Source organism: Anas platyrhynchos, chromosome 13 (genome assembly GCF_047663525.1).
Source record: "Anas platyrhynchos isolate ZD024472 breed Pekin duck chromosome 13, IASCAAS_PekinDuck_T2T, whole genome shotgun sequence".
Lineage (NCBI taxonomy): Eukaryota > Metazoa > Chordata > Aves > Anseriformes > Anatidae > Anas > Anas platyrhynchos.
In genome coordinates, this window is record NC_092599.1 from 7,552,107 (window position 1) to 7,566,402 (window position 14,296).

The following is a 14,296-nucleotide window of genomic DNA, read 5'->3' on the forward strand; positions in this document are numbered from 1 at the left end:
TTGGCAGCATAGCAGGTGCAAATCGCCCAAAGAAGTGGAAAATATGGAAACAACTCACCAAAATTCCCAAACGCACACTAGGACAGTTCTGGAATTTGGAAGGAATTTTTAATGGTTGGCTATGTAAGATAGCTAATAGAAAAAGCAGAGAAGGGTAAATTTCTCAAACACCTCTGCTCCTCAAGGCATGCCAACCAACTCCCCATGCAACCAAAATCTAGAGCAAGACAGCAGCAATATCTCCTTCTCCTTAAAAACTGTTGCTTGCTTTTTACCCTGCTGCCTGACAAAGCATGGGATGAAATTTCAGTCTTCTTCAGGGAAAGTTCAAACTTGTATCATCCTTTCCAGAGGGTGCCCCAAGCACTGGGCTGCAGACAAGCCCAGGCTGAGATGCAAAACACCTACTGTGCAGCTCCAGCAAGGTCAGAGCAGCAAGCAGGATATTCCAAATAAACTTGAAATACTCAGCAGATTTCACTGGGGAAAGCCTGGCCATGCCAGACATTAAAGACTGTGACCCACTTGGATGTTCTTGCAAGAGAAATCTCATTAGTACTTGGTGGGCGGATAGAAGAGTTGAGAGTGGTGCTGATTCCTGTAATCTGCAATGGGATTTTGAGAAACTCGAGCAAGCAGTTCTCTATCCCACTTTTTGGGCATCAGAAACAGAAAACGGACAAGTGTAAATTATGGGGAAGCAAAACCCCAAAGATCTCAGCAAGGGACTGCCTGTAACATCCCTTAATGTCACACCCATTGCTACTTGCAGACAATTCACACAATATCTTTGCTTTCCTCATGCTGACTACGCTTCTCCAACTGCCTTCTCAGGCTATGGGGCTGAGCAAGTAACAGTGCTTCAAACCTCCAGGTTTTCATAAGAAGCTTTACTACATTTATCTTTTTTTGTGTGTGTTTGTTCGTTTTTTTCTAAAAAAAAATATGAGTAATTTGCATGTACGTGCTGAAATCAGATTACCAGTAGCACCTCAAAACAAAATTATCCATCACAAAGAAGACTGTTTAAAACAATAGCTGACCACCAAAAAGTATCTCAACATCCCTTTCTCATGTTACACTTTCCCTGAATTTTCTTCAGCTCTGCGATGTGGCTTAAGCTGTTACAGTTCATCAGCAACCAATACGACGTATCTGTAGAGCTGTTGAGACATCAACATTGGTTCCCTCGTCCCAAGCCACTTTTTTCAAAGTTCTGTTTCATCGTATAGGATCTCATCAAGAAACTCGAGATTTGTCTTTTCTCCCAGGAAGGGAAGAGATTCCTTATCCAGCATTTGCCAATGTCTCCCTCGCCCCCGCTCAGTTTTATCATTACACTATGAGACCAGCTATAGCACCACTGAAAGCTACCTGCTTTCTTTGTGGATAATGGAAGCTTACTAAAGAATATCTAGATCTCATCAGGATAAATTAGTTCTCCAAACTGATTAAAAATAGCCTTCTAGAGCTCCAAGTCCCTGGAACAACAGCGAAAGTACATACCTTTTATTTTGAAGTATTAAGAGACTCTACCACCAATTCAAGACCCTGCGGTACAGAGAGCAGGAAAAGACCACTAACATCAAAACAAAGCACAGTAAAGGGATGCTGACTAACAAGAACTAGCATACAAATTAAAACACAAAACTAAACTGAAAAAAAAAAAGCAACTTAAAAAAAATATCCAAAAGATCAATTAAAAAGAAAAAGAATACAGCCCAGAGCAAGAACATCAAGTAGCTGTAATTAGGGTGGGTTTCTATTGAGTTAGCCCCTCCCAGAGGCATTATTAAGTCAATTAGGGATGGGTGAGGAAGGCTATGTATAGCCCTCTAATGGCTAGTTCTGTCTGATAGAGGTTGAGGGTTTGGGGGAAGAGGAGACAGGTGAGGCTTTTCTTGAAGCAGCAGTACAGTAAAGCACTAGGTGAGTCTAAAGTCTGGCAAAATCTGCAGAGTATCTCTTGTTTCGTTCTTCTTTATAGTTGCATACTTCTTAAGACAACTTCTTTTCTTGCTGAAGTTCATTTTTCTTAGAAATATGAGAGATCTCGAGACCTTTAAAACGAGAGTAGCAGAAGGGAGTTCTGCAGTATCTTTTTTGTTTTCTTCCTTGAGTTTTATCACCTATTGTCTCCCTTCTGTATTTTGGGGTTTTGTCTACACTTCTGCTACAGTTTTCAGAAGTATTTGAAATCTTTCAAGAACTTCCCTTTAGGTGCAGAAGGAGCAGGGGGCTATGGTAGCTCTCATAGAATCAGTCTGGGGAATGGAGGGGAAAAAAGAGGCTTGAGTTTCTGAAATAACTTATCCAGGAGAAATGATGAGCTCCGGCTGTCTGAGAGCATTTGGTAGGCCTAAGGAAGGCTGGGCAGATAGAGAAGAAAATAGAGGGTTCCTTTGCCCCCAGGCTGTTGTCAACAAAGTTCACGTAGTGGCACTGTACTGATTTTCTCAGAATCTGCCTTGGCAGAAGCAACTTCCCAAGCAGCCTGATATTTATGAAGTCCCTTTAGTTTGTTTTAATGACCCATGTACACCAGAGCTTCCTTGTGAGCCTGGAGATCTGTAGAGAAGTCCTGTGTGAGCGTGTGTGCATGCCTTAGTAGGTGACAGTCCTAGCACCTTATAGAAACAGTGGCTTTGGCAGTGCCACCGCATAGGGATGTGAGCTGTAAGGACATGTGCAATCACAGAACAAAATCCAGCTGTTCTGGCCTTAAGCAAGGAGCTCAGCATGTGTGAAAAGGAGGCCAAGGTCTGGGTATTCATCAGAGCAGAGCTATGAGCCAGCCACGTGATGTGGCCATGAAAAGGCAGATGCAGTGAAGAACCCTCTTAAGGGTGGTATTTTCAGTGGGGATAATGGAGTGCTCGTATCACTACTTAATTTGGGATGTCATGTGATGTTATGGTCACCCAAGAACAAGAGAAGTGAAATCATAGGCAAAGGTGTAGAAAGGAGAGTGTAAGAGTTTAGCTGCCTATCCAAGCAAAGCAAGGCCTGGAAGGGAGCATTGTGCCCATCTGCATGCCCTGGCTATGCAAGAGTCCTCAAGGCTCAGGGCTCAAGCTTGATTCCTTTGCCAGGAACAGCTATTCCCAAGCACCTTGGCCAAGATGCCTTTACTGTGTAAGTACATCCTTGGATAGGTAATATAACACCAGAGTTTTTAAAAATCTGGATTTGGATGCTATATAAATAAAGCAAAAGAGTCTTGAGTCTCCTATTCTTCCTGAATTTAACACAGACTACCTGTTGATGTTAAATGTCTTGTTATTGGGACATACTGATCTAAAAGCAAGGCAATACCTAAGACCAGAAAGCCTTTACATTGTCGTATTAATCCTTCTAACAATTGAAATATTTGGATATATGCAAAAAGATACAGTTCAGGCAGTGAAAATGCTTTTTAAAATTTCTTTCAAAGCACATTGATTTAACAACTTGCTCCATTTTACGTTGAAATCCTTACTACCATGAACAACCATGCAACAAAATAAGGAAAACAATTAGCCACTGACTAAACACAAACAGATTCCTGTTCTTTCTGTTTTTAAAGGATAAATTATTTTTGGTACAACTTTTAATAGCGTTGAAAGTGATGTTCACATAGCAAGAAGAAGTAGATTCCTAGGAAGATCTTTCACAACTGTCAAGCAGGACATTTAGTGCAAAGTCTGTTCAGTGCTGTTTAGTGCAAAACCACTGGTAATATTTTGGCCATCAGCACCAGGCTGGGACGTGTCAAGAAGCTGGAGCAGGCCAGATTTCTGCTCTGGGAAGGAGACGGTTCATTCAGCCAACACAAGGTCCTATCCTGCCCCCCTCCAGCTCAGTGCAGCACAAGGCATGATGCCAGCAGGCTGCCCTGCTCCGTGAAACCCAGAGCCAGCCTGGAGGATGCTCGAGGCTTCGGGACAGGCAGCCTGGAGCAGCTGCCCCCGGCGAGGCTGAGCTGCAGCCACTCTCCTGATCCTGGAGCTAAATCTGGAACAAGTCCTCTGAGATCAGTGGCATTTCCCTCGCATAAAGCCATTGTGTGCGCAGGCAGATTATCCCAGGCCAGATGTCATTTTCTGTAGCCGCTGACAGCTCTTGTACAGTGGGGGCATGGCTTGTCTGCACCTTTTCTCAGCTTTTTACTGCACTTTCCTTAGCTTCAGAGCGGGAGAATTCACAGCCATTTCTTGTTCTTCTACCTTATTTTCCAGGAGCTCAGTTTCATTATTTGTAACTGTTATTATGGCACATTAAAATGTGAGTTGCTAAAATAAAGCTGAGATTCTTCCCAGTCAGATTTAGGATGCATAGGGATCAACATTTTTGATTTGAATTATTCTTTGAGCCACCACAATAACAAATATTGCCAAGCTTCTGATTAAATCCTGAGACCTATCAGCACCAGAGCATGCAGAACACCCCCTTGACTCAGCCAAACACAATCACTGCAGTTCATCTGCTTTAACTAGCTGTGGTGCTGGCCTCAATGGCACAAAGCTGCATTCTCCCCTTGAGCAGACCCTCTGAGAGCAGGGAACCAACCCAAGGCCCCAGCTCCCACCAGGAGCACCGCTCTGCCTCTCCTGGAGGACATGAGCAAAACCATCCTCATGCTACCCAAAGCCACTGCCTGTACAAGTCATCTTTCCTTCCCGAATAAAGGAGAACCTTGCCTGAATCTGCATGGGCATACCAGTTTCAAAGCTGGCTGCGTTTAACTCTGAGAGAAGCAGAGATGGGATTTATTACTGGTACTCGAGAGTAATTTACAGCCCTGGTCATGTGCTAGAAGCTGTAGGAACAGAGAACAAAAAATGCTTTGTTAGAAGGCCTTGCCTAGAAAGCCTAGTACATAGTGGACTTTTAGCAGATCTGCTGTTTGTTTTTCTTCAGTTGTTTTTGGCACAGGTGATTGTGTGGTGGCTGAGACAGGAGAGATGGTTCTGTAGGAGGAATGCACCCTTTTGCGAACAAGCCTTTGAATCTGCACAGAGAAAAGCTCCTTGCTCAGCATCTCTGCAGTCAGACCCTGACATGCACATTCTGGGAGAAAAGCAAGAGAGAAGGTGATGTAAACGTGACCGGATATCATCAAGATTTAGAGATTGCAAACATTTGCATGTCATTTCCACACTCTTGGTCCCGCTCTAATCACCAGTGTAACATCTGGACCTGTATTCTTCAGAGGCTTTGAAGAGCAAAGCACTTGTATGTCAAATGAACTTCCCTTTTGCTTCGGTTCAGACATAGAAAGACATCAAAATAACACCAGAGATAATAAGTAGCTAAAGTATACCTCATTTTTCATTGTATAGACTCCCTAATCACACCATGCATATGCTTTCCCTAATGCATTTTATAAGCATGGCATGCAAACCTCTCTTTGGAGCTATTTTGTGCAGGCAGGCTTTAATTCTGGGGAGAGAGAGGAACAGAGCAGACATCTGTGCTCCGCTACATAGCTTGAGTTTAATTTTGAGGAGAGAGAAATGGAGCAGAGGTCTGCGTTCCCTTTTACAGCTCCAGAGTTTAATCTGGGGGAGAGAGAATGGACACCAAAGCATTGATTTTTCTCTGAAAATTCCCACCTACTGTGCCAGCTGAGAGTCAACCCTTACCCCTATTCCTCCAGTCCCTGCTGTACCCTGATCATGCACAACCTCGAGGGGAAAGGAGCAGAAATATCTAGTGTATCCTCTGGCATATGTTGTATTTCACAGCATGAGTGTAATGCCTAAGCACAGTATTTTTCTATAAACCAGCATGCAAGTCAGAAATCCTAGTGCTTTCAATTACTGGACATATGAATGGGAAAACTGCTGCTGATGGGGTCAGGGCTGGCAGCATGCAGCGAGCCAGGGGGACCAAGGAGCAGCTCCAGGAGCTGAGCTCTGAAGGAGGCAGGGCTGTGAGCTTGGTGGGGATGTGCCATGGTCCTGCTCCCCATGCCAGGGTGAGCTGGGCAGTTCCAGCTGCTGATTTCTGCAGTGATGAGGCAGGGAGGGAAAGCGTTATGTGCAGCCCGAGTGGCTGCATACCTCCCTGCAGGATGGGTGAGCACAAGCCCAGAAATGCTGCTGGCAACAGGGCTCCCATGAACTTGCTGGGAGCAAGGCTGGGGCTCTGAGCTCCTGCATTATTTCAAGCAAGATACTGCACCTCTAAGTTGCCACCAAAGGAGACAACCTAAGTCACCTCCTGTACTTACAGCAGTTTGACCCCAGAAGTCTTATCTGATGTGGTGATATGCTGCTGGTTCTGGAAACTGTAGCAGGTTTGGCTGATGGCAAAAAATGCCAGGGTGCACCAGTCATGGCTCTCCTTTGTACTGATCATGATTTTGTTTGTCAAGATATTGACCTATGAAGAGCAACCCAATTATCACTCATCCAAGATAAACAGCATGACTTGTTATCACGTATAACGTACAGGAGCTATCAAAAGGCAGGAGGTAATACAGCTCACAGCCCAGGTTCTCTGTCCCCGTGAGGTGGACAGTCATCCTGATAAAAGTACCCTGTGTTTGTGCTTCCCCATGCACAGAGCATGGTTTTGAGGAAATTAAAAAATTATTCTTTGAATGGGCCTTTGTACTCTGGATTTAAGAATGAGGGCCAGTGCTGCAAGTGAATATCCCCAATGCATTTAAATCACTAGGAAAAGCATCAATAACAACCTGAGGATAAGGGACAGAGATCACCAGGTACTGTACAATCTCGGACTACAGATAATTTTCAGAGTGTCAGGCCCAAAAATGATTTCTTGTGCCAGCTTCTAGGCTGTGAACATTTGGGTTTGCCTTTCACACAAGATTTATGGGATACCTGGTACAATGCGTTCCCCAGGAGGTGTCTGGGGGAGGCACAGGGGAGAGCTGCAGCCCACCTAGTTAATCTTTCCAATGGAAGAAGAAAAGTCAACAGGGGTGAGAAGCCTTTGCACCCCTCTGTCCTTTATGTCCTGCCAAAACACAATCCAAAAAGCTCTTTATTTTAGACAAAAAGACATCAAAGTGTCCTAAGTATCAAAGTGGATGAACTTGACAGATGCCCCCACAGGCACTAATTGGAATCCTACCACTAATCTCACCTGCTGCAGAGTTCCCAATGATCCCCACCAAATAAAAAATACAAGAAAGAAAAAAGAAAATACCACAAAAGTACATGTGTAACAAATACTTTTTGAAGTTCTCTTGCACTGGGGGGGGGGGAGAGCACAGCACAGCCAGCCTGAGGGGGAGCTGTGGTGCCAGGGGAACTGCTGTGCTTCAGCATCTTCCCCAAACTCCTCAGTGCCTGTAAAACTGCTTGCTTAACTTGCTGGCGAACCGTGCCCTGAGGTAGTAAAATGCTTTAGGGGGTTAACTGTAAATACTGGTCTAAAAGCTGTGCTCAGGAAAACACTTTTCTAATTCCTTAGTCCTGTGTCAGGTTCTTACAGCTTGTGCTGTGCGTTACATTCACAGGTAGTCCCAGGCTACTTCTCAAGTCTCCTTTTGCACCTCTTACTTCAATTTTCCTCTCACAAAATGTAAACTTTTCATAAACACCACTCTGACACAGAAGAACTCACAACTGTTTCCTTACAGAATAATCTGAGCTCGTAACCCCACATCAGGAGTGTTATGCCCGTGTTTAATATATGGGACCCTTCTCATCCCAGCCCTGTAGGCAGAAGTTTCTTTTCAGAAGCAAAATCTGTATTCCCTTGCAACAATATTCAGCAATCAAGAGTTTGACTAGCTCTTCGTGTTTCCAAAATGGATGGCATAATTAAATGATTTAAAGCCTGCTGTAATCAGGAGTGCACAGTCAATGAATATTCAAGCTGTTCTCATTGTTAGGGATGATAAAGAAACATCGCTTTTGGTGGGTTATTTTTTATTGTCTAAAGAGTCATCCAGAAGATGGTGCCACAGTTCTGCCTGTAAAATGAATGCCAGACCAGAGAGAGTCCTTGCACAGAAAATAATACTTCATCGAAATTTAAGAGTAAACTTATTTTCAAGGGCAGCTCAAAGCTCCAAAACTGACATTTAGTCTGTGTTAAGGCTCTTATTGAAAACTAGGGCAATGTATCTTTATTGCTTTTGCTCTGTGTCACTCCAGGCAAGGTCAGCCAGCACGACAAGGAAGAGAAAACCCATCCCATCTCCCCGTTCCCTTCTGAAAAAGGGATAGATCTTTGGGTATTTGTTAAAACACTCTTCCTGGGGAGCAGCAAGCCATCAAAAACTATACAGAAGATGAGCACAAAACAAGCCTCTCTCTTGATGCTTTATGAGGCTTCACTGGAAGGAGGAGACGCAGCATAAATAGAGAACATAGCTGTTTCTTCTGGTTAAGTAAGAAAGAAGGGCATTTTCGAGGTTTTGTGTCACTGAAGAAAGTGATGATGTCAAGCCTGCAGATCCTTGTAATCAGATTAAATTATCTGATTTCCATTTCACGAATCTTCGCACTAACACAGAAGGAAAAAATGAAAATTGAGAGTGCCATGAAACAAAATCTTTGCTCCTACCAAAAGCATGCATTTAATTTTTTCTTCCATTACAGTTTTCTGTTGTCTGAGGTCTCTTCTCTGTAGCTCAAGCAATTTGTCATCCGATTAGTCTGATGAAGCATAGAGAAGTCATTTGAACTGTAAATTTTCTGCAGGCAAAATAAAATGCAAACAAGAAGAGCTTCCTGTGCCTGCCAAAGTGATGATACTCAGAATACAAATAAGAAAAAGCCATGCTGACAGCATAAGCTATTTTTATATTCTGTCATTGGCTCCCGGGCATGGCAGTTTGAACAGGACCGCATCTGTATTCCCAAACCCAAATAAACCATGTAGTCTTAAGTGAAGTTCATGTCTTACAGAATAGCTGTTTAATCACAGTGAAAGGATACATTGCAGGCAGGATGAATCACGACGTTGATTCACACTTGGGCTGTGTGTTTGCTGCTGGGATCAGCCTGGACAGGAAAGCTAAGGAGAGGAGGGTTTCCTGCCATCGACACGGGGAGCGTAGGGCCAGCAGGGAGCTCGTGGTGGCTGCAGGAGCTGGGGGTGCTTCACATCATGGTTCCGTCCTGGGGCTTTTAGGAGTCCACCTTGAGCCCCGCTGTGCTGGGTGAGTCCTTGTGGCCATGCTCAGGACATGGGTGCTCTGCCACCCTCCTGTGGTGACATCCCAGCTTCCGCAGGCAGCCGGTTTCATCGCCTGAAAGTTACCTCCAGGGCCAAAGCTCACCGTGTGACAGCCCCCGGTTAGGTTTTCTGCATGAGAAGGGTGCTGAATGTCTGCAAATGAAGAGGGATGCTGGGCTCCCTCTGTCCTTCACACAGCCCTAGCATCTCTCAGCCTCACCCTCACGTGGCTCCTCCCTGCAAAGGCAGCTGTGGCTTCCTTCCCTCCTTCAAAACCGAAGGCATTTAGAAAACAGAAACATTTTTTTTTTTTCCCCCAACACTCTTAAGCTGCTGAATTATTGCACAAACACATGGCATGTACTCGTTACCTGCCAGGATATGCTTAACGAGTCTGGCTAATTGTGGTAACATCTTGCTCTTGCACACCGTTTGTCAGCGCTGGATCTCGAAGCCTTTCGGGAGGTCAGGAGCATTAGCAACAGGCAAGATTTCCCACAGAAAGCAGAGCTGAAAGAAGTGCTAATAGGACTATAACTGGCAAATAGACCATGCAGCCACACAGAGGCCTTGATCCCACATGGTGTTCCAAAATAATCCCCTGGAAAATGTTACTGGAGGAACAGGAGACTTTTGTGATGCAAAAGAGTTGCTGCTCATGAATTTCTGGGAAGTATTTTTTCCTCTAAATGAGCACAGAGAGGAGACTTCTGCCAAGCCTGGGAGTGTTTTACAATCCAGGCACTATTAATTCACCACTGTGCAATATTATTTAAGCAACGCGATTATTTCTCACCTCCTGACTTAGAAGATAACTCTGATCTCTACAGCAAGCCTCTTGGAAAAGCCAGGCTGCTGCCTGCTTGGGCACAGGCAGTCACACCACACTTCACTCTTACCAGCCCCAGAAGAGCTCGGGGAGCTTCAAATGTGGGTCACATTCGGCTTGTCCCTTCCCTGGGATGCTGCCTGTGGCCCTGCAGTGCTCCCTGACATGACAGGGACATGGTAGAGGGACCGCAAGCAAGCACCAAGCTGTCTCCCAGGATGGAGCCCCAACCAGCAGCCATCCAACCCAGGCAATTAAACCGGGGGCAATAACCCAGCCTGTCATCAAATTTACACGCAGTTCCTCGGGAGAAGTGGCTGAGTGCTTTGCTTTTCCCCGGCATTTGCTGGGCTGACTGCTCAGCAGCTGCCCGGGCCATGTGGCTTTCTGGCACATGCTGGGTGCTCAGGAGGGCACCGTTTGGGTGGCACCAGCGGCCACGCGGTGGAGGGATGATTGATAACCCCATCGGAGCCACGGCTGCGCTTCCACCCACGCTTGCTGCCAGGCCCTTTCAAGAGCAAGATGCCTTTGCGCTCTGCTCTGTTTTTGACAAGCAAGTACAGCACGATACACAGCAAGATACGTCCGTCAGGCTTTTCACAGCTTTGGACAGGCCTGGCTGCTGCTTTAACCCAACTCCTGAGCAGCTGAGCATGTTTGGGGATGCTCCCAGTGCACCCCTAAGCCAGGAGCTCTCTTGCAAACTGCCTCCCACAGCGGATGCCCAGGGACTATTGGCCTTGATACAAGACTGTAAAATCCTTGCCCTGCTGGGATGGAGGCAGGAGACACGTCCTGTATCCTGTGTGAGTGACGCAGACCTGGGGCCTTTAGCATCAGTGCTCTCCCAAGTCCCAGAAACTTGTAAAAAGTACAAAATGTCAAGAATTCCTGTGCAACCCTACTGTTTTGAGAAAATGGGGCTTCTTGATAGGAAAGAAGCTGATCCATGGATGATGATGATTATTATTTTTTAAATTATTTTACTTTTTATCGGCCTGTTCTCTGCAGAAGGAGGTGAGAAGTTGTGTGTTAGGCAGATCCTTGCTGGCACTGGGAAGTGGAACTTCATCTCCTGCAGTTAGAAGACACCAAGGTAGTAGTGACTTGGCCAGCATGGAGGTGAAGGTCTGCTGGAGAGCTCCAACTGCAAATCCGTTCTTACTGAAGTCTACCTTGCTCAGGTTTGAAAGAAAGGAAGGGAGAAATATTATCCAGATTATTAGCAGTGACTTTTGCCTTTTTCATTAGGACTTCACCCTGCAGGAGGAAAAAAGGGACGGCAGAGCTAACGTCATGGATAAAATTGAAGCCCAAACCTGATTTTCATGCTCTATTTATTGCAGTAGATCAGAGGTCTTGTCTGAGATCCTTGGGAATGTAAAGAACAGTGAGTTTGTTAGAGCAAAGGAGCAGTTGCATATTTTCTCCTGCCTCAACACAAAACTCAGCTGTCTTCTCAGGCTGAAATGAGTCCTTGTTCAGAAACCGACCTCGGGAGCAGAAATCTTTCATGCTGGCCAAGAATTCGACCCCAAATGCCTCACATACAGCCAGCTGGCTGGGCTGGGGCACATCCTCTTTCCCTTGCACTGGGGATGCACCACCCATGAGTGCAGAATCTGATGCTCAGGTGCCAGCACGCAGCTCTCCAGCAGGAAGGACACAGGGGTGCAGCTGGGTGACCCAGAGCCCCCAGAGGTGGATGTGCCATGAGCATGAGATCCATGATTCTATGTGGGAGCAGCCAGCAGGCACTTTGCAAACCTCCTTGCCACGGACTCACGGCACAGGGAGTATCCAGAGGCAGCACCCCGAAAACACCTTCCACTTCCTTTACACAAGCACACTCCAAAACAGGGTCTCTGCTTCCTTTCTCCAGACAAATGACTTCCCCAGAGATGCTGTTTTTTTTTGGCTGCTGTTTCCAACACACTGAAACTCACTGACATGCCGGCTGGGCTTCCGCACCCACGAGTTTTCTCTTTCCAGGATCCAGCTGAGTGCCTTGGGGGAGTTAGAGATCCTCCATCGTGAAATTAAAGTAAAAAGCCCAGCTCCCAGTGTGAGGGCTGTGTTTCTAGCCCCAGTTTTGTCTTTCAGGGAAAATGGCCTCACTTAGCAAGTTAGCTGTGAGAGCTCATGGGCCGTGTGCCAGCACCGCCATCATCTCGCTATCAGCTGCGCGCTGAATTACTACGTGGTGACCTTTCAGCAAGTTATTGGGATTATATTGAATTACTTGGGGGAATGCTGGGACCAAGGCATCAGCAAGTGTCCTTATAGCCAGGGGATTGCATGGTGGCCTTCCTTGTGCCCATTCCACCAGCGAAGTGCTGCTTCTGAAGTCAAAGAAATTAGATTTTTGTTTTTCGGTAGCGGAGCTGCAGGTTTTTTCTTGTGGGATACCTCATGCTGAGGTAGATGCGAATCAGCTGGTCTTTCCTTTAGGTGTCTGCATTAATTTGCACAGAAGAAGTAGCTTTTAGTTTGATATTTGCTTAAATGAACATAACAGAAGGTGAGGAGGAGAGAAAATGATTAGCAGATTCAATCACAGAATTGCTTTCAAAGCTCTTCACAGGTACTAGAGAAGCAAAGCACCCAACTGATGGGAACATTTTGAGCACGCTGATGTTAATCACAAATGGTCTCAGACTGGTTCGGTTTAAACCAGGGATCTCTGGCTGGAGATGGAGCAGCTTTCCCAGCTGTGAGCAGTGCCAAGCAGCCATTTTATTGTTTACTGGCACATCAGCATGTGGAGGAAGGAGAATGCCTCGTGAGCCACAGCAAGAGCCACTAGAAACTTTTCTCATGTGCAAGTTTCATAGCTTTTTTTCCCATGAATTTCTGTCCTATGAATATTTAAGTGCACTTGAAATGGAGCTGAGACATAGGGCTGTGCTGACAGCAGAGCCTGTTCTCCGCTCTTCCCTACCCATGTAGGCAGCATTAGAAATCAGGACATCAAGTATCTCAAATATCTGTTAGCTCACTGCAAGCCATAGGATTCATAACCCTGGACAACACTTCAATGCCAGTAACAGCAACATTTCATTTCTTTTTACTGCTGTGGTAACGTTCCAGTGCTGAGATACATGCCTGTGGTCTCTTAAGCTCATGTGGTAGGTAATAGATCTAATAATCCACATTTCATTTTGCAATTTCCAATAGCAGGAAACTGTGTTTGCAAGGTTGCACTTGTACAACACCTCCCCAGAGCCCTCCCTGGGTAGGGGGTTGCAGCTGCAGGGCCTGGAAATGTGGTGGTTTGCACCCCCAGCTGGAGCTAAAAGCCAGCATTACATTTGCTTTTCACCAAAAGTGTCTCATTTGTAACCTGCTTATGCAGCACGCGCTGCGGTTGGGCTCTTATGTGTGATGCAGATACATACTTTAATCTAAGCCAAATTTCTAAGCATTGCGCTAAGTAATTGCATGCGTATTATACACAATCTTACAAACCTGATGACACTGCTAATGAAGAGCAGCTATTATAAATGGTGGCACTTGGAAAAAAAAGAATTTAATACTTTTAAAATTAACTGAATTTCTTGTTGCACAGAAACGTACCATTTCTAAGCTCCCCCCTTAGCAAGTGTAACCTCTTAAATCTGTGCTGCTAAAAACAGGCGGCACGCCCTTTATTCGAAAGAGAGTATAACACCAATAACTCTTACTGTTTCAGTGCAATGGGAAAAATAAATACCTCAATATTTAGCCATCCTCCTGAAGCACAGTCCGTTCAGTTGCATTTCCCTGCAATTTGCCGAGCTGCCACTTGATGGGGCCGCCCGTCTCCTTTTGTAGGATCCTGCCCTCCTCTTCCCGAGGCCCTGGCGCTGGGGAGGCTCCGGCAGGCAGGGCAGCAGCCACATCTCACCCCCCTCTGCCCGACTGAGTCCCTGCTCCCGAGCCTGTCACCCTTTTTCAATTTCTCTGCCTCTTTCTGCATTAATCCGTGGTTGCAGATAAAATTTCTTTCTAAATCTCTCTGCTCTGCCCCAGGAAAAGGACAGTAGCAGCAGTGACTTTGCTCGCTAAAATGTGGGTAAGCACATCTGAAAACAGCCAGCAGCCAAGGGAAGTTAATTTTCCCCTCCCCTCAATGCACCTGGCACAGATGGCCCAGTTTTGGGTTCCCCCATTGAAAAAAGCTGTGAGTGTCAAACGAGGAGGAGGAGAACAGACCAACCCCAGGTGCCTGCCTGACCCAGGGCATGCAGCTCCACCTCTGCCCTCGTTATTCCCAGTGGTGCCACAGATTCCCCCCTCAGTTTGAGGTCTGGGGTGATCCCCTCCACCAGCGGGCACCCCCAA

General features: G+C 45.9%; 1 long non-coding RNA gene across 1 annotated transcript; it reads right to left on the bottom strand.

The window, feature by feature from the left end:
• Positions 1–7,302: 7,302 nt before the first annotated feature.
• LOC113845094 (uncharacterized) lies at positions 7,303–14,085 on the bottom strand. Its single transcript, XR_003500349.3, has 2 exons — positions 13,686–14,085; positions 7,303–12,428 (listed from the first exon to the last, which is right to left on the bottom strand). It is a non-coding gene; the product is annotated as an uncharacterized lncRNA (long non-coding RNA).
• Between the last annotated feature and the right edge of the window lie 211 nt (positions 14,086–14,296).